General features: G+C 55.8%; 1 protein-coding gene across 1 annotated transcript in view; it reads right to left on the bottom strand.

Annotated features, from left to right (window-relative positions):
* The window catches only part of NBL1 (NBL1, DAN family BMP antagonist), a 64,164-nt gene that overhangs the window by 17,732 nt on the left and 23,812 nt on the right, over positions 1 to 22,620 (bottom strand). The gene's annotated exons all lie outside the window — the stretch shown is intronic.

Here is a 22,620-nt window from a genome sequence, read left to right as displayed (position 1 = left end):
GTATTATAGTAGTTATATTCTTGTACATAGGGGACAGTATTATAGTAGTTATATTCTTGTACATAGGAGCAGTATTATAGTAGTTATATTCTTGTACATAGGAGCAGTATTATAGTAGTTATATTCTTGTACATAGGAGCAGTATTATAGTAGTTATATTCTTGTACATAGGAGCAGTATTATAGTAGTTATATTCTTGTACATAGGAGCAGTATTATAGTAGTTATATTCTTGTACATAGGGGGCAGTATTATAGTAGTTATATTCTTGTACATAGGGGGCAGTATTATAGTAGTTATATTCTTGTACATATGGGCAGTATTATAGTAGTTATATTCTTGTACATATGGGCAGTATTATAGTAGTTATATTCTTGTACATAGGAGCAGTATTATAGTAGTTATATTCTTGTACATAGGAGCAGTATTATAGTAGTTATATTCTTGTACATAGGGAGCAGTATTATAGTAGTTATATTCTTGTACATAGGAGCAGTATTATAGTAGTTATATTCTTGTACATAGGGGGCAGTATTATAGTAGTTATATTCTTGTACATAGGAGCAGTATTATAGTAGTTATATTCTTGTACATAGGAGCAGTATTATAGTAGTTATATTCTTGTACATAGGGGCCGTATTATAGTAGTTATATTCTTGTACATAGGGGGCAGTATTATAGTAGTTATATTCTTGTACATAGGGAGCAGTATTATAGTAGTTATATTCTTGTACATAGGAGCAGTATTATAGTAGTTATATTCTTGTACATAGGAGCACTATTATAGTAGTTATATTCTTGTACATAGGAGCACTATTATAGTAGTTATATTCTTGTACATAGGGGGCAGTATTATAGTAGTTATATTCTTGTACATAGGGGGCAGTATTATAGTAGTTATATTCTTGTACATAGGGGCAGTATTATAGTAGTTATATTCTTGTACATAGGGGCAGTATTATAGTAGTTATATTCTTGTACATAGGAGCAGTATTATAGTAGTTATATTCTTGTACATAGGGAGCAGTATTATAGTAGTTATATTCTTGTATATAGGAGCAGTATTATAGTAGTTATATTCTTGTACATATGAGCAGTATTATAGTAGTTATATTCTTGTACATAGGAGCAGTATTATAGTAGTTATATTCTTGTACATAGGAGCAGTATTATAGTAGTTATATTCTTGTACATAGGGGCAGTATTATAGTAGTTATATTCTTGTACATAGGGGGCAGTATTATAGTAGTTATATTCTTGTACATAGGGGCAGTATTATAGTAGTTATATTCTTGTACATAGGAGCAGTATTATAGTAGTTATATTCTTGTACATAGGGGGCAGTATTATAGTAGTTATATTCTTGTACATAGGAGCAGTATTATAGTAGTTATATTCTTGTACATAGGGAGCAGTATTATAGTAGTTATATTCTTGTACATAGGAGAAGTATTATAGCAGTTATATTCTTGTACATAGGGGGCAGTATTATAGTAGTTATATTCTTGTACATAGGGGCGGTAGTTATAGTAGTTGGTGAGTATAATGTTACTTTTACTCTTTCAGCACTGATGGTAATCCCAGCCATGTCCAGCAGAGGGCCCTGTACATTGTTTCCTGCTTCCTCTGTTGGGTAATTCTGCTGACCCCGGGTGACCTGATTGGGTTCCTCTGCGCTCCTGTAGGTAACAGGACTGGACAGGCGGATCTGAGTGCACAATATCAGCACTAATCTGTGAATAGACGCCATTGTGCCATATGTAATGTACAGTGGCATGAACTTGAAGCTCGTGGGCCCCAGTACAGAACTTCGAACGGGGCCCCCAATTATTGCAAGCCTTTAATAACATTGATCTTGTCATATAGGACCGAAGCAGTTTTGGGCCCCCCTAGGCTCCAGGGCCCGAGTGCGAATACAGCACCTGCACTTAGTATAGTTACGCCCTTGATAATGTATATACAGGGAGATGCCCAGGTTATAGCGGGATTTATTCTCAGTGTATAAGATGCTGCTTATCTTATAGCAGAGCTGCCGTCGGTCAGCAGAGGAGCTTACACTCTGTCGCTCTCCGCGCCATTGCGGTGATAGTTTCCAGGCTCAATGATCGACCATGAAATCCCGGATAGGATTAGATACACGGCTCAGCAGACAGTATCACACAGGAGAGGATTAGATACACGGCTCAGCAGACAGTATCACACAGGAGAGGATTAGATACACGTCTCAGCAGACAGTATCACACAGGATAAGATTAGATACACGGCTCAGCAGACAGTATCACACAGGAGAGGATTAGATACACGGCTCAGCAGACAGTATCACACAGGAGAGGATTAGATACACGTCTCAGCAGACAGTATCACACAGGATAAGATTAGATACACGGCTCAGCAGACAGTATCACACAGGATAGGATTAGATACACGGCTCAGCAGACAGTATCACACAGGAGAGGATTAGATACACGGCTCAGCAGACAGTATCACACAGCATAGGATTAGATACACGGCTCAGCAGATAGTATCACACAGGATGGGATTAGATACACGGCTCAGCAGACAGTATCACACAGGAGAGGATTAGATACACGGCAGAGAGTATCACACAGGATAGGATTAGATACACGGCTCAGCAGACAGTATCACACAGGAGAGGATTAGATACACGGCTCAGCAGACAGTATCACACAGGATAGGATTAGATACACAGCTCAGCAGACGGTATCACACAGGAGAGGATTAGATACACGGCTCAGCAGATAGTATCACACATGAGAGGATTAGATACAGAGCTCAGCAGACAGTATCACACAGGATAGGATTAGATACACGGCTCAGCAGACAGTATCGCACAGGAGAGGATTAGATACACGGCTCAGCAGACAGTATCACACAGGATAGGATTAGATACACGGCTCAGCAGACAGTATCACACAGGATAGGATTAGATACAAGGCTCAGCAGATGGTATCACACAGGAGAGGATTAGATACACGGCTCAGCAGACAGTATCGCACAGGAGAGGATTAGATACACAGCTCAGCAGACAGTATCACACAGGAGAGGATTAGATACACAGCTCAGCAGACAGTATCGCACAGGAGAGGATTAGATACACGGCTCAGCAGACAGTATCACACAGGATGGGATTAGATACACGGCTCAGCAGTCAGTATCACACAGGATAGGATTAGATACACGGCTCAGCAGTCAGTATCACACAGGATGGGATTAGATACACGGCTCAGCAGTCAGTATCACACAGGATAGGATTAGATACACGGCTCAGCAGACAGTATCACACAGGAGAGGATTAGATACAAGGCTCAGCAGACAGTATCACACAGGAGAGGATTAGATACACGGCTCAGCAGACAGTATCACACAGGAGAGGATTAGATACACAGCTCAGCAGACAGTATCACACAGGAGAGGATTAGATACACAGCTCAGCAGACAGTATCACACAGGATGGGATTAGATACACGGCTCAGCAGTCAGTATCACACAGGATAGGATTAGATACACGGCTCAGCAGACAGTATCACACAGGAGAGGATTAGATACACGGCTCAGCAGACAGTATCACACAGGAGAGGATTAGATACACAGCTCAGCAGACAGTATCACACAGGATGGGATTAGATACACAGCTCAGCAGTCAGTATCACACAGGAGAGGATTAGATACACGGCTCAGCAGTCAGTATCACACAGGATAGGATTAGATACACGGCTCAGCAGACAGTATCACACAGGAGAGGATTAGATACACAGCTCAGCAGACAGTATCACACAGGATGGGATTAGATACACGGCTCAGCAGTCAGTATCACACAGGAGAGGATTAGATACACGGCTCAGCAGACAGTATCACACAGGAGAGGATTAGATACACGGCTCAGCAGACAGTATCACACAGGATGGGATTAGATACACGGCTCAGCAGTCAGTATCACACAGGACAGGATTAGATACACGGCTCAGCAGACAGTATCACACAGGATGGGATTAGATACACGGCTCAGCAGTCAGTATCACACAGGACAGGATTAGATACACGGCTCAGCAGTCAGTATCACACAGGAGAGGATTAGATACACGGCTCAGCAGACGGTATCACACGGGATAGGATTAGATACCGCACAGTAGGACAGATGATGGGCCCCGGGCCCCTGCAGTCATTCTGCACATTCCCTTCGCCTTCACCTTGGCGCAGGCTCCTCTCACCCTGAGCAGGAATGTCCCGCAGCCTCAGGGAGGAATTCACTTTGGCTGCAGATGAAGCAGCTCAGTATCTCTCCATCTACAAGACTGATGTCTCCCCAAGAGCAGAGAGCGCTTAACCCCTCAGTGTCTGCCGCAGAACCAGGCGTAGATCGCCACCAGCCCGGGAACTACAAATCCCAGCACAATGGGGGTCATTAGGACTAAGGAGGCCCCGAGTTCCACACTGCACTGTCTGGATTTAAAGGGATCAGCCCCAATATGGACCCTTTAATAGCCAAGCATCTATGAGCGGCCATAAGTTTCCTTAATGCCAATCGCCATTGGGATTCCTGGATGGTGAATCTGCCTATAATGTGGTAGTGCACAGAAAGAATGGCTGATAACAAAGGACAATAGCTCCTGTACACTGCACAGCACAGGCCTCATCCTGAGTTACGACACCTGCACTAATCACATCCAGAGCTGCATTCACAATTCTGCCTACAGATCAGTTCTGATGGTTTCCTGTTAGCTCTCAGGCGCCACATTATCCTGTTTTCTAAGGTTTCTTTTATTTTTTTCTCCAGTCACCTCCAGAGCTGTGTTCATAATTCTGCCTTTATAATCACAGCTCTACTGGCTTTCTGATAGCTCGCTGGTGTTGCATCACTGTGCTGGTCCTCATCTACACAGAGAATAGTCACATTTTGATGCATTACAACTCTTACACCCACCACCCACACAGTGTATAGTGATGAGACAAGAAAAAGAACTACAACTACCACAATGCCGTGCAGCAGAGTGTAGGATCTGTCTGCTGTCTTCACCTAATAAATAATGGCATTTTCCATGACATAACTATTCTGGAATACCTTTGCCCATAATTCTGCATTGTCCTGATCCTCAGTTATTAATCTTGGAAATGGAGACTGGAAACACGAGACTGGGAGCCGTACACACCACTGGGAACACCAGACTGGGAGCCGTACACACCACTGGGAACACCAGACTGGGAGCCATACACACCACTGGGAACATCAGACTGAGAGCCGTACACACCACTGGGAACACCAGACTGGGAGCCGTACACACCACTGGAGACACCAGACTGGGAGCCGTACACACCACTGGGGACACCAGACTGGGAGCCGTACACACCACTGGGAACACCAGACTGGGAGCCGTACACACCACTGGGAACACCAGACTGGGAGCCGTACACACCACTGGGAACACCAGACTGGGAGCCATACACACCACTGGGAACACCAGACTGGGAGCCGTAAACACCACTGGGAACACCAGACTGGGAGCCGTACACACCACTGGTAACACCAGACTGGGAGCCATACACACCACTGGTAACACCAGACTGGGAGCCGTACACACCACTGGGAACACCAGACTGGGAGCCGTACACACCACTGGGAACACCAGACTGGGTGCCGTACACACCACTGGGAACACCAGACTGAGAGCCGTACACACCACTGGGGACACCAGACTGGGAGCAGTACACAACACTGGGAAAACCAGACTTGGAGCCGTACACACCACTGGGGACACCAGACTGGGAGCCGTACACACCACTGGGAACACCAGACTGGGAGCCGTACACACCACTGGGAACACCAGACTGGGAGCCGTACACACCACTGGGAACACCAGACTGGGAGCCGTACACACCACTGGGAACACCAGACTGGGAGCCGTACACACCACTGGGAACACCAGACTGGGAGCCGTACACACCACTGGGAACACCAGACTGGGAGCCGTACACACCACTGGGAACACCAGACTGGGAGCCGTACACACCACTGGGAACACCAGACTGGGAGCCGTACACACAACTGGGAACACCAGACTGGGAGCCGTACACACCACTGGAGACACCAGACTGGGAGCAGTACACACCACTGGGAACACCAGACTGGGAGCCGTACACACCACTGGGAACACCAGACTGGGAGCCGTACACACCACTGGGAACACCAGACTGGGAGCCATACACACCACTGGAGACACCAGACTGGGAGCCGTACACACCACTGGGGACACCAGACTGGGAGCCGTACACACCACTGGGAACACCAGACTGGGAGCCATACACACCACTGGGAACAACAGACTGGGAGCCGTACACACCACTGGGAAAACCAGACTGGGAGCCATACACACCACTGGGAACAACAGACTAGGAGCCGTACACACCACTGGGAACAACAGACTGGGAGCCGTACACACCACTGGGAACACCAGACTGGGAGCCGTACACACCACTGGGAACACCAGACTGGGAGCCATACACACCACTGGGAACACCAGACTGGGAGCCGTACACACCACTGGGAACACCAGACTGGGAGCCGTACACACCACTGGGAACACCAGACTGGGTGCCGTACACACCACTGGGGACACCAGACTGGGAGCAGTACACACCACTGGGAACACCAGACTGGGAGCCGTACACACCACTGGGAACACCAGACTGGGAGCCGTACACACCACTGGGAACACCAGACTGGGAGCCGTACACACCACTGGAGACACCAGACTGGGAGCCGTACACACCACTGGGAACACCAGACTGGGAGCCGTACACACCACTGGGAACACCAGACTGGGAGCCGTACACACCACTGGAGACACCAGACTGGGAGCAGTACACACCACTGGGAACACCAGACTGGGAGCCGTACACACCACTGGGAACACCAGACTGGGAGCCGTACACACCACTGGGAACACCAGACTGGGAGACGTAGACACCACTGGGAACACCAGACAGGGAGCAGTACACACCACTGGGAACACCAGACTGGGAGCCGTACACACCACTGGGAACAAGAGACTGGGAGCCGTACACACAACTGGGGACACCAGACTGGGAGCCGTACACACCACTGGGGACACCAGACTGGGAGCCGTACACACCACTGGGAACACCAGACTGGGAGCCGTACACACCACTGGAGACACCAGACTGGGAGCCGTACACACCACTGGGAACACCAGACTGGGAGCCGTACACACCACTGGGAACACCAGACTGGGAGCCGTACACACCACTGGGAACACCAGACTGGGAGCCGTACACACCACTGGAGACACCAGACTGGGAGCCGTACACACCACTGGGAACACCAGACTGGGAGCCGTACACACCACTGGGAACACCAGACTGGGAGCCGTACACACCACTGGGAACACCAGACTGGGAGCCGTACACACCACTGGAGACACCAGACTGGGAGCCGTACACACCACTGGAGACGCCAGACTGGGAGCCGAACACACCACTGGGAACGCCAGACTGGGAGCCGTACACACCACTGGGAACGCCAGACTGGGAGCCGTACACACCACTGGGGACACCAGACTGGGAGACGTAGACACCACTGGGAATACCAGACAGGGAGCAGTACACACCACTGGGAACACCAGACTGGGAGCCGTACACACCACTGGGAACAAGAGGCTGGGAGCCGTACACACAACTGGGGACACCAGACTGGGAGCCGTAAATACCACTGGGGACACCAGACTGGGAGCCGTACACACCACTGGGGACACCAGACTGGGAGCCGTACACACCACTGGGGACACCAGACTGGGAGCCGTACACACCACTGGGAACACCAGACTGGGAGCCGTACATACCACTGGGAACACCAGACTGGGAGCCGTACACACCACTGGGGACACCAGACTGGGAGCCGTAGACACCACTGGGAACACCAGACTGGGAGCCGTACACACCACTGGGAACACCAGACTGGGAGCCGTACACACCACTGGGAACACCAGACTGGGTGCCGTACACACCACTGGGAACACCAGACTGGGTGCCGTACACACCACTGGGGACACCAGACTGGGAGCCGTACACACCACTGGGGACACCAGACTGGGAGCCGTACACACCACTGGGGACACCAGACTGGGAGCCGTACACACCACTGGGGACACCAGACTGGGAGCCGTAGACACCACTGGGAACACCAGACTGGGAGCCGTACACACCACTGGGAACACTGACTGGGAGCCGTACACACCACTGGGGACACCAGACTGGGAGCCATACACACCACTGGGAACATGAGACCGGGCGCCATATACACCACTGGGGACACGAGAGGCGTACGTACCACTGGGAACACCAGACTGGGAGCCATATACACCAATGGGAACACGAAACTGGGAGCCGTACACACCACTGGGGACACCAGACTGTGAGCCGTACACACCACTGGCAACACGAGACTGGGAGCCGTACACACCACTGGGGACACGAGACTGGGAGCCGCACACACCACTGGGAACACGAGACTGGGAGCCGTACACACCACTGGGGACACCAAACTGGGAGCAGTACACAACCCTGGGAACACGAGACTGGGAGCCGTACACACCACTGGGGACACCATACTGGGAGCCGTACACACCACTGGGGACACCAGACTGGGAGCCGTACACACCACTGGGAATAAGAGACTAGGAGCCGTACACACCACTGGGGACACGAGATTGGGAGCCGTACACACCACTGGGAACACCAGACTGGGAGCCGTACACACCACTGGGGACACCAAACTGGGAGCCGTACACACCACTGGGAACACGAGACTGGGAGCCGTACACACCACTGGGGACACCAAACTGGGAGCAGTACACACCATTGCAAACACCAGACTGGGAGCCGTACACACCACTGGGAGCATGAGACCGGGCGCCGTACACACCACTGGGGACACGAGACTGGGAGCCATATACACTACTGGGAACACCAGACTGGGAGCTGTACACACCACTGGGGACACGAGACTTGGATCCGTACACACCACTGGGGACACCAGACTGGGAGCCGTACACACCACTGGGGACACCAGACTGGGAGCCGTACACACCACTGGAGACACGAGACTGGGAGCCGTAGACACCACTGGGGACATGAGACTTGGAGCCGTACACACCACTGGGAACACAAGACTTGGAGCCGTACACACCACTGGGGACACCAGACTGGGAGCCGTACACACCACTGGGGACACCAGACTGGGAGCCATACACACCACTGAGAACACCAGACTGGGAGCCGTACACACCACTGGGGACATGAGACAGAGCCGTACACACCACTGGGAACAGGAAACTGGGAGCCGTACACACCACTGGGGACATGAGACTGAGAGCCGTACACACCACTGGAAACACCAGACTGGGAGCCGTACACACCACTGGGGACACCAAACTGGGAGCCGTTCACACCACTGGGAACACCAGACTGGGAGCCGTACACACCACCGGGGACACCAAACTGGGAGCCGTACACACCACTGGGAACACTGACTAGGAGCCGTACACACCACTGGGGACACCAGACTGGGAGCCATACACACCACTGGGAACATGAGACCGGGCGCCATATACACCACTGGGGACACAAGAGCCGTACGTACCACTGGGAACACCAGACTGGGAGCCGTACACACCACTGGGGACACCAGACTGGGAGCCGTACACACCACTGGGGACACCAGACTGGGAGCCGTAGACACCACTGGGAACACCAGACTGGGAGCCGTACACACCACTGGGAACCGTACACACCACTGGGAACATGAGACAGAGCCGTACACACCACTGGGAACACGAAACTGGGAGCCGTACACACCACTGGGGACATGAGACTGAGAGCCGTACACACCACTGGGAACACCAGACTGGGAGCCGTACACACCACTGGGGACACCAAACTGGGAGCCAAACACACCACTGAGAACATGAGACCGGGCGCCATATACACCACTGGGGACACGAGAGGCGTACGTACCACTGGGAACACCAGACTGGGAGCCATATACACCAATGGGAACACGAAACTGGGAGCCGTACACACCACTGGGGACACCAGACTGTGAGCCGTACACACCACTGGCAACACGAGACTGGGAGCCATATACACCACTGGCAACACGAGACTGGGAGCCGTACACACCACTGGGGACACGAGACTGGAAGCCGCACACACCACTGGGAACACGAGACTGGGAGCCGTACACACCACTGGGGATACCAAACTGGGAGCAGTACACAACCCTGGGAACACGAGACTGGGAGCCGTACACACCACTGGGGACACCATACTGGGAGCCGTACACACCACTGGGGACACCAGACTGGGAGCCGTACACACCACTGGGAATAAGAGACTAGGAGCCGTACACACCACTGGGGACACGAGATTGGGAGCCGTACACACCACTGGGAACACCAGACTGGGAGCCGTACACACCACTGGGGACACCAAACTGGGAGCCGTACACACCACTGGGAACACGAGACTGGGAGCCGTACACAGGACTGGGGACACCAAACTGGGAGCAGTACACACCACTGGGAACACGAGACTGGGAGCCGTACACACCACTGGGAACACCAAACTGGGAGCAGTACACACCATTGCAAACACCAGACTGGGAGCCGTACACACCACTGGGAGCATGAGACCGGGCGCCGTACACACCACTGGGGACACGAGACTGGGAGCCATATACACCACTGGGAACACCAGACTGGGAGCTGTACACACCACTGGGGACACGAGACTTGGATCCGTACACACCACTGGGGACACCAGACTGGGAGCCGTACACACCACTGGAGACACGAGACTGGGAGCCGTAGACACCACTGGGGACACGAGACTTGGAGCCGTACACACCACTGGGGACACCAGAGTGGGAGCCGTACACACCACTGGGGACACCAGACTGGGAGCTGTACACACCACTGAGAACACCAGACTGGGAGCCGTACACACCACTGGGAACACCAGACTGGGAGCTGTACACACCACTGGGGACATGAGACAGAGCCGTACACACCACTGGGAACACGAAACTGGGAGCCGTACACACCACTGGGGACATGAGACTGAGAGCCGTACACACCACTGGGAACACCAGACTGGGAGCCGTACACACCACTGGGGACACCAAACTGGGAGCCGTTCACACCACTGGGAACACCAGACTGGGAGCCGTACACACCACCGGGGACACCAAACTGGGAGCCGTACACACCACTGGGGACACCAGAGTGGGAGCCGTACACACCACTGGGAACAACAGACTGGGAGCCGTACACACCACTGGGAACACTGACTAGGAGCCGTACACACCACTGGGGACACCAGACTGGGAGCCATACACACCACTGGGAACATGAGACCGGGCGCCATATACACCACTGGGGACACGAGAGCCGTACGTACCACTGGGAACACCAGACTGGGAGCCGTACACACCACTGGGGACACCAGACTGGGAGCCGTACACACCACTGGGGACATGAGACAGAGCCGTACACACCACTGGGGACACGAGACTGGGAGCCGTAGACACCACTGGGGACATGAGACTGGCCTCTGTACACACTGCTAAAAACAACAGACTGGGAGCCGTACACACCACTGGGGACAAGAGACTGGGAGCCGTAAACACCACTGGGAACACCAGACTGGGAGCCGTACACACCACTGGGGACACCAGACTGGGAGCCGAACACACCACTGGGGACACCAGACTGGGAGCCGTACACACCACTGGGGACACTAGACTGGGAGCCGTACACACCACTGGGAACACTAGACTGGGAGCCGTACACACCACTGGGAACACCAGACTGGGAGCCGTACACACCACTGGGGACACCAGACTGGGAGCCGTACACACCACTGGGGACATCAGACTGGGAGCCGTACACACCACTGGGGACACGAGACTGAGAGCCGTACACACCACTGGGAACACCAGACTGGGAGCCGTACACACCACTGGGAACACCAGACTGGGAGCCGTACACACCACTGGGGACACCAGACTGGGAGCCGTACACACCACTGGGGACACCAGACTGGGAGCCGTACACACCACTGGGGACACGAGACTGGGAACCGTAGACACCACTGGGGACATGAGACTTAGAGCCGTACACACCACTGGGAACACGAAACTGGGAGCCGTACACACCACTGGGAACACGAGACTGGGCTCTATACACACTACTGAAAACAACAGACTGGGAGCCGTACACACCACTGGGGACAAGAGACTGGGAGCCGTAAACACCACTGGGAACACCAGACTGGGAGCCGTACACACCACTGGGGACACCAGACTGGGAGCCGTACACACCACTGGGGACACCAGACTGGGAGCCGTACCCACCACTGGGTACACCAGACTGGGAGCCGTACACACCACTGGGGACACCAGACTGGGAGCCGAACACACCACTGGGGACACCAGACTGGGAGCCGTACACACCACTGGGAACACTAGACTGGGAGCCGTACACACCACTGGGGACACCAGACTGGGAGCCGTACACATCACTGGGAACACCAGACTGGGAGCCGTAGACACCACTGGGAACACCAGACTGGGAGCCGTACACACCACTGGGGACACGAGACTGGGAGACGTACACACCACTGGGGACACCAAACTGGGAGCCGTACACACCACTGGGAACACCAGACTGGGAGCCGTACACACGACTGCGGACACCAGACTGGGAGCCGTACACACGACTGGGAACACCAGACTGGGAGCCGTACACACCACTGGGAACACTAGACTAGGAGCCGTACACACCACTGGGAGCCGTACACACCACTGGGGACACCAGACTGGGAGCCATACATACCACTGGGAACATGAGACCGGGCGCCATATACACCACTGGGGACACGAGAGCCATACGTACCAGTGGGAACACCAGACTGGGAGCCATGTACACCAATGGGAACACGAAACTGGGAGCCGTACACACCACTGGGGACACCAGACTGGGAGCCGAACACACCACTGGGGACACGAGACTGGGAGCCGTACACACCACTGGGGACACGAGACTGGGAGCAGTACACGCCACTGGGGACACCATACTGGGAGCCGTACACACCACTGGGGACACCAGACTGGGAGCCGTACACACCACTGGGAATAAGAGACTGGGAGCCGTACACACCACTGGGAACACCAGACTGGGAGCCGTACACACCACTGGGGACACGAGATTGAGAGCCGTACACACCACTGGGAACACCAGACTGGGAGCCGTACACACCACTGGGAACACCAGACTGGGAGCCGTACACACCACTGGGGACACCAAACTGGGAGCCGTACACACCACTGGGGACACCAAACTGGGAGCAGTACACACCACTGGGAACACGAGACTGGGAGCCGTACAAACCAGTGGGGACATGAGACTGGGAGCCGTACACACCACTGGGGACACCAAACTGGGAGCAGTACACACCACTGCAAACACCAGACTGGGAGCCGTACACACCACTGGGAGCATGAAACCGGGCGCCATACACACCACTGGGGACACGAGAGCCGTACGTACCACTGGGAACACCAGACTGGGAGCTGTACACACCACTGGGAACACGAGACTGGGAGCCGTACACACCACTGGGGACACCAGACTGGGAGCCGTACACACCACTGGGAACACCAGACTGGGAGCCGTACACACCACTGGGGACACCAGACTGGGAGCCGTACACACCACTGGGAACACCAGACTGGGAGCCGTACACAACACTGGGGACACGAGAGACGTACGCACCACTGGGGACACCAAACTGGGAGCAGTACACACCATTGCAAACACCAAAATGGGAGCCGTACACACCACTGGGGACACGAGACTGGGAGCCATATACACCACTGGGAACACCAGACTGGGAGCCGTACACACCACTGGGAACAACAGACTGGAAGCCGTACACACCACTGGGGACACGAGACTGGGAGCCGTACACACCACTGGGAACACCAGACTGGGAGCCGTACACACCACTGGGGATACGAGACTGGGAGCAGTACACACCACTGGGAACACCAGACTGGGAGCCGTACACACCACTGGGAACACCAGACTGGGAGCCGTACACACCACTGGGGACACGAGACTTGGAGCCGTACACACCACTGGGAACACAAAACTGGGAGCCGTACACACCACTGGGAGCATCAGACTGGGAGCCGTACACACCACTGGGAGCATCAGAATGGGAGCCGTACACACCACTGGGAACACCAGACTGGGAGCCGTACATACCACTGGAAACACCAGACTGGGAGCCGTACACACCACTGGGAACACCAGACTGGGAGCCGTACACACCACTGGGGACACCAAACTGGGAGCCGTACACACCACTGGGGACATGAGACAGAGCCGTACACACCACTGGGAACACCAGACTGGGAGCCGTACACACCACTGCGGACACCAGACTGGGAGCCGTACACACGACTGGGAACCGTACACACCACTGGGAACACCAGACTAGGAGCCGCACACACCACTGGGAACACTGACTGGGAGCCGTACACACCACTGGGGACACCAGACTGGGAGCCATACACACCACTGGGAACATGAGACCGGGCGCCATATATACCACTGGGGACACGAGAGCCGTACGTACCAGTGGGAACACCAGACTGGGAGCCATATACACCAATGGGAACACGAAACTGGGAGCCGTACACACCACTGGGGAAACCAGACTGTAAGCCGTACACACCACTGGGGACACGAGACTGGGAGCCGTACACACCACTGGGGACACGAGACTGGGAGCAGTACACACCACTGGGGAAACCATACTGGGAGCCGTACACACCACTGGGGACACCAGACTGGGAGCCGTACACACCACTGGGAATAAGAGACTAGGAGCCGTACACACCACTGGGGACACGAGATTGGGAGCCGTACACACCACTGGGAACACCAGACTGGGAGCCGTACACACCACTGGGGACACCAAACTGGGAGCCGTACACACCACTGGGAACACGAGACTGGGAGCCGTACACACCACTGGGGACACCAAACTGGGAGCAGTACACACCACTGGGAACACGAGACTGGGAGCCGTACACACCAGTGGGGACATGAGACTGGGAGCCGTACACACCACAGGGGACACCAAACTGGGAGCAGTACACACCACTGCAAACACCAGACTGGGAGCCGTACACACCACTGGGAGCATGAGACCGGGCGCCATACACACCACTGGGGACACGAGAGCCGTACGTACCATTGGGAACACCAGACTGGGAGCTGTACACACCACTGGGAACACGAGACTGGGAGCCGTACACACCACTGGGGACACCAGACTGGGAGTCGTACACACCACTGGGAACACAAGACTGGGAGCCGTACACACCACTGGGGACACGAGAGCCGTACGTAACAGGGAACACCAGACTGGGAGCCGTACACACCACTGGGAACACCAGACTGGGAGCCGTACACACCACTGGGAACACCAGACTGGGAGCCGTACACACCACTGGGAACACCAGACTGGGATCCGTACACACCACTGGGGACACCAGACTGGGAGCCGTACACACCACTGGGGACACCAGACTGGGAGCCGTACACACCACTGGGGACACCAGACTGAGAGCCGTACACACCACTGGGAACACCAGACTGGGAGCCACACACACCACTGGGGACACAAGACTGGGAGCCGTACACACCACTGGGGACACCAGACTGGGAGCCGTACACACCACTGGGAACACCAGACTGGGAGCCGTACACACCACTGGGAACACCAGACTGGGAGCCGTACACACCACTGGGAACACCAGACTGGGAGCCGTACACACCACTGGGAACACCAGACTGGGAGCCGTACACACCACTGGGAACACCAGACTGGGAGCCGTACACACCACTGGGAACACCAGACTGGGAGCCGTACACACCACTGGGAACACCAGACTGGGAGCCGTACACACCACTGGGAACACCAGACTGGGAGCCGTACACACCACTGGGAACACCAGACTGGGAGCCGTACACACCACTGGAGACACCAGACTGGGAGCCGTATACACCACTGGAGACAACAGACTGGGAGCCGTACACACCACTGGAAACACCAGACTGGGAGCCGTACACACCACTGGAGACACCAGACTGGGAGCCGTACACACCACTGGGGGCACCAGACTGGGAGCCATACACACCACTGGAGACACCAGACTGGGAGCCGTACACACCACTGGGGACACCAGACTGGGAGCCGTACACACCACTGGGGACACCAGACTGGGAGCCGTACACACCACTGGGGACACCAGACTGGGAGCCGTACACACCACTGGGGACACCAGACTGGGAGCCGTACACACCACTGGGGACACCAGACTGGGAGCCGTACACACCACTGGGGACACCAGACTGGGAGCCGTACACACCACTGGGGACACCAGACTGGGAGCCGTACACACCACTGGGGACACCAGACTGGGAGCCGTACACACCACTGGGAACACCAGACTGGGAGCCGTACACACCACTGGGAACACCAGACTGGGAGCCGTACACACCACTGGAGACACCAGACAGGGAGCCGTACACACCACTGGAGACACGAGACTGGGAGACGTACACACCACTGGGGACACCAGACTGGGAGAAGTAGACACCACTGGGAACACCAGACTGGGAGAAGTACACACCACTGGGAACACCAGACTGGGAGAAGTACACACCACTGGGAACACCAGACTGGGAGCCGTACACACCACTGGGAACACCAGATTGGGAGCCGTACACACCACTGGGGACACCAGACTGGGAGCCGTACACACCACTGGGGACACCAGACTGGGAGCCGTACATACCACTGGGAACACCAGACTGGGAGCCGTACACACCACTGGGGACACCAGACTGGGAGCCGTAGACACCACTGGGAACACCAGACTGGGAGCCGTACACACCACTGGGAACACCAGACTGGGAGCCGTACACACCACTGGGAACACCAGACTGGGTGCCGTACACACCACTGGGGACACCAGACTGGGAGCCGTACACACCACTGGGGACACCAGACTGGGAGCCGTACACACCACTGGGGACACCAGACTGGGAGCCGTACACACCACTGGGGACACCAGACTGGGAGCCGTAGACAACACTGGGAACATCAGACTGGGATCCGTACACACCACTGGGAACACCAGACTGGGAGCCGTACACACCACTGGGAACACTGACTGGGAGCCGTACACACCACTGGGGACACCAGACTGGGAGCCATACACACCACTGGGAACATGAGACCGGGCGCCATATACACCACTGGGGACACGAGAGCCGTACGTACCACTGGGAACACCAGACTGGGAGCCATATACACCAATGGGAACACGAAACTGGGAGCCGTACACACCACTGGGGACACCAGACTGTGAGCCGTACACACCACTGGGAACACGAGACTGGGAGCCGTACACACCACTGGGGAAACCAAACTGGTAGCCGTACACGCCACTGGGAACACGAGACTGGGAGCCGTACACACCACTGGGGACACCAAACTGGGAGGAGTACACACCACTGGGAACACGAGACTGGGAGAGGTACACACCACTGGGAACATGAGACTGGGAGCCATATACACCACTGGGAACACCAGACTGGGAGCTGTACACACCACTGGGGACACCAGACTGGGAGCAGTACACACCACTGGGAACACGAGACTGGGAGCCGTACACACCACTGGGGACACCAAACTGGGAGCAGTACACACCACTGGGAACACGAGACTGGGAGCCGTACACACCACTGGGGACACGAGACTGGGAGCCATATACACCACTGGGAACAACAGACTGGAAGCTGTACACACCACTGGGGACACCAGACTGGGAGCCGTACACACCACTGGGGACACCAGACTGGGAGCCGTACACACCACTGGGGACACGAGACTTGGAGCCGTACACACCACTGGGGACACGAGACTGGGAGCCGTACACACCACTGGGGACACCAGACTGGGAGCCGTACACACCACTGGGGACACCAGACTGGGAGCCGTACACACCACTGGGGACACCAGACTGGGAGCCGTACACACCACTGGAGACACGAGACTGGGAGCCGTAGACACCACTAGGGACACGAGACTTGGAGCCGTACACACCACTGGGAACACAAGACTTGGAGCCGTACACACCACTGGGGACACGAGACTGGGAGCCGTACACACCACTGGGGACACGAGACTGGGAGCCGTACACACCACTGGGGACACGAGACTGGGAGCCGTACACACCACTGGGGACACGAGACTGGGAGCCGTACACACCACTGGGGACACCAGACTGGGAGCCGTACACACCACTGGGGACATGAGACAGAGCAGTACACACCACTGGGGACACGAGACTGGGAGCCGTAGACACCACTGGGGACACGAGACTGGGCTCTGTACACACTACTGAAAACAACAGACTGGGAGCCATACACACCACTGGGGACAGGAGACTGGGAGCCGTACACACCACTGGGAACACAAGACTTGGAGCCGTACACACCACTGGGGACATGAGACTGTGAGCCGTACACACCACTGGGAACACGAAACTGGGAGCCGTACACACCACTGGGAACACGAGACTGGACTCTGTACACACTACTGAAAACAACAGACTGGGAGCAGTACACACCACTGGGGACAAGAGACTGGGAGCCGTACACACCACTGGGAACACAAGACTTGGAGCCGTACACACCACTGGGGACACCAGACTGGGAGCCGTACACACCACTGGGGACACGAGACTGGGAGCCGTACACACCACTGGGGACAACAGACTGGAAGCCGTACACACCACTGGGGACACCAGACTGGGAGCCGTACACACCACTGGGGACACGAGACTGGGAGCCGTACACACCACTGAGAACACCAGACTGGGAGCCGTACACACCACTGGGAACACCAGACTGGGAGCCGTACACACCACTGGGGACATGAGACTTGGAGCCGTACACACCACTGAGAACACCAGACTGGGAGCCGTACACACCACTGGGGACATGAGACTGGGAGCCGTACACACCACTGAGAACACCAGACTGGGAGCCGTACACACCACTGAGAACACCAGACTGGGAGCCGTACACACCACTGGTAACACCAGACTGGGAGCCGTACATACCACTGGGGACACGAGACTGGGAGCCGTACACACCACTGGGGACACGAGACTGGGAGCCGTACACACCACTGGGGACAAGAGACTTGGAGCCGTACACACCACTGGGAACACAAGACTTGGAGCCGTACACACCACTGGGGACACCAGACTGGGAGCCGTACACACCACTGGGGACACCAGACTGGGAGCCGTACACACCACTGGGAACACCAGACTGGGAGCCGTACACACCACTGGGAACACCAGACTGGGAGCCGTACACAAAACTGGGGACATGAGACAGAGCCGTACACACCACTGGGGACACGAGACTGGGAGCCGTAGACACCACTGGGGACATGAGACAGAGCCGTACACACCACTGGGGACATGAGACTGAGAGCCGTACACACCACTGGGAACACGAAACTGGGAGCCGTAGACACCACTGGGGACACCAGACTGGGAACACGAGACTGGGCTCTGTACACACTACTGAAAACAACAGACTGGGAGCCATACACACCACTGGGGACACGAGACTGGGAGCCGTACACACCACTGGGAACACCAGACTGGGAGCCGTACACACCACTGGGAACACAAAACTGGGAGTCGTACACACCACTGGGAACACGAGACTGGGAGCCGTACACACCACTGGGAACACGAGACTGGGAGCCGTACACACCACTGGGGACACAAGACTGGGAGCCGTACACACCACTGGGGACACCAGACTGGGAGCCGTACACACCACTGGGAACAGCAGACTGGGAGCTGTACACACCACTGGGGACACCAGACTGGGAGCCGTACACACCACTGGGGACACCAGACTGGGAGCCGTACACACCACTGGGAACACCAGACTAGGAGCCGTACACACCACTGGGAACACGAGACTGGGAGCCGTACACACCACTGGGAACACCAGACTGGGAGCCGTACACACCACTGGGAACACCAGACTGGGAGCCGTACACACCACTGGGGACACGAGACTGGGAGCCGTACACACCACTGGGAACACCAGACTGGGAGCCGTACACACCACTGGGAACAACAGACTGGGAGCCGTACACACCACTGAGAACAACAGACTGGGAGCCGTACACACCACTGGGAACACCAGACTGGGAGCCGTAGACACCACTGGGGACATGAGACAGAGCCGTACACACCACTGGGAACACGAAACTGGGAGCCGTAGACACCACTGGGGACACCAGACTGGGAACACGAGACTGGGCTCTGTACACACTACTGAAAACAACAGACTGGGAGCCATACACACCACTGGGGACACGAGACTCGGAGCCGTACACACCACTGGGAACACCAGACTGGGAGCCGTACACACCACTGGGAACACAAAACTGGGAGTCGTACACACCACTGGGAACACGAGACTGGGAGCCGTACACACCACTGGGAACACGAGACTGGGAGCCGTACACACCACTGGGAGCATCAGACTGGGAGCCGTACACACCACTGGGAGCATCAGACTGGGAGCCGTACACACCACTGGGAACACCAGACTGGGAGCCGTACACACCACTGGGAACACAAGACTGGGAGCCGTACACACCACTGGGGACACCAGACTGGGAGCCGTACACACCACTGGGGACACCAGACTGGGAGCCGTACACACCACTGGGAACACCAGACTGGGAGCCGTACACACCACTGGGGACACGAGACTGGGAGCCGTACACACCACTGGGAACACCAGACTGGGAGCCGTACACACCACTGGGAACAACAGACTGGGAGCCGTACACAACACTGGGGACACGAGACTGGGAGCCGTACACACCACTGGGAACACCAGACTGGGAGCCGTACACACCACTGGGGACACGAGACTGGGAGCCGTACACACCACTGGGAACACCAGACTGGGAGCCGTACACACCACTGGGAACACCAGACTGGGAGCCGTACACACCACTGGGAACAACAGACTGGGAGCCGTACACACCACTGGGGACACGAGACTTGGAGCCGTACACACCACTGGGAACACAAAACTGGGAGCCGTACACACCACTGGGAGCATCAGACTGGGAGCCGTACACACCACTGGGAGCATCAGACTGGGAGCCGTACACACCACTGGGAACACCAGACTGGGAGCCGTACATACAACTGGGAACACCAGACTGGGAGCCGTACACACCACTGGGAACACCAGACTGGGAGCCGTACACACCATTGGGGACACCAGACTGGGAGCCGTACACACCACTGGGGACACCAGACTGGGAGCCGTACACACCACTGGGGACACCAGACTGGGAGACGTACACACCACTGGGGACACCAGACTGGGAGCCGTACACACCACTGGGGACACCAGACTGGGAGCCGTACACACCACTGGGAACACCAGACTGGGAGCCGTACACACCACTGGGGACACGAGACTGGGAGCCGTACACACCACTGGGAACACCAGACTGGGAGCCGTACACACCACTGGGGACACTAAACTGGGAGCCGTACACACCACTGGGGACACCAAACTGGGAGCCGTACCCACCACTGGGAACACCAAACTGGGAGCCGTACACACCACTGGGAACACCAGACTGGGAGCCGTACACACCACTGGGGACAGCAGACTGGGAGCCATACACACCACTGGGAACATGAGACCGGGCGCCATATACACCACTGGGGACACGAGAGCCGTACGTACCACTGGGGACACAAGACTGGGAGCAGTACACACCACCGGGGACACCAGACTGGGAGCAGGACACACCACTGGGAACACCAGACTGGGAGCCGTACACACCACTGGGGACATGAGACAGAGCCGTACACACCACTGGGGACAGGAGACTGGGAGCCGTAGACACCACTGGGAACACCAGACTGGGAGCCGTACACACCACTGGGGACACTAAACTGGGAGCCGTACACACCACTGGGGACACCAAACTGGGAGCCGTCCCCACCACTGGGAACACCAAACTGGGAGCCGTACACACCACTGGGAACACCAGACTGGGAGCCGTACACACCACTGGGGACAGCAGACTGGGAGCCATACACACCACTGGGAACATGAGACCGGGCGCCATATACACCACTGGGGACACGAGAGCCGTACGTACCACTGGGGACACAAGACTTGGAGCCGTACACACCACTGTGAACACAAAACTGGGAGCCGTACACACCACTGGGAGCATCAGACTGGGAGCCGTACACACCACTGGGAGCATCAGACTGGGAGCCGTACACACCACTGGGAACACCAGACTGGGAGCCGTACATACAACTGGGAACACCAGACTGGGAGCCGTACACACCACTGGGAACACCAGA

This window comes from Phyllobates terribilis, unplaced genomic scaffold (assembly GCF_046119375.1).
Source record: "Phyllobates terribilis strain yellow unplaced genomic scaffold, ASM4611937v1 Scaffold_12__6_contigs__length_324123572, whole genome shotgun sequence".
Classification (NCBI taxonomy): domain Eukaryota; kingdom Metazoa; phylum Chordata; class Amphibia; order Anura; family Dendrobatidae; genus Phyllobates; species Phyllobates terribilis.
This window is presented reverse-complemented; position numbering and strand designations above follow the sequence as displayed.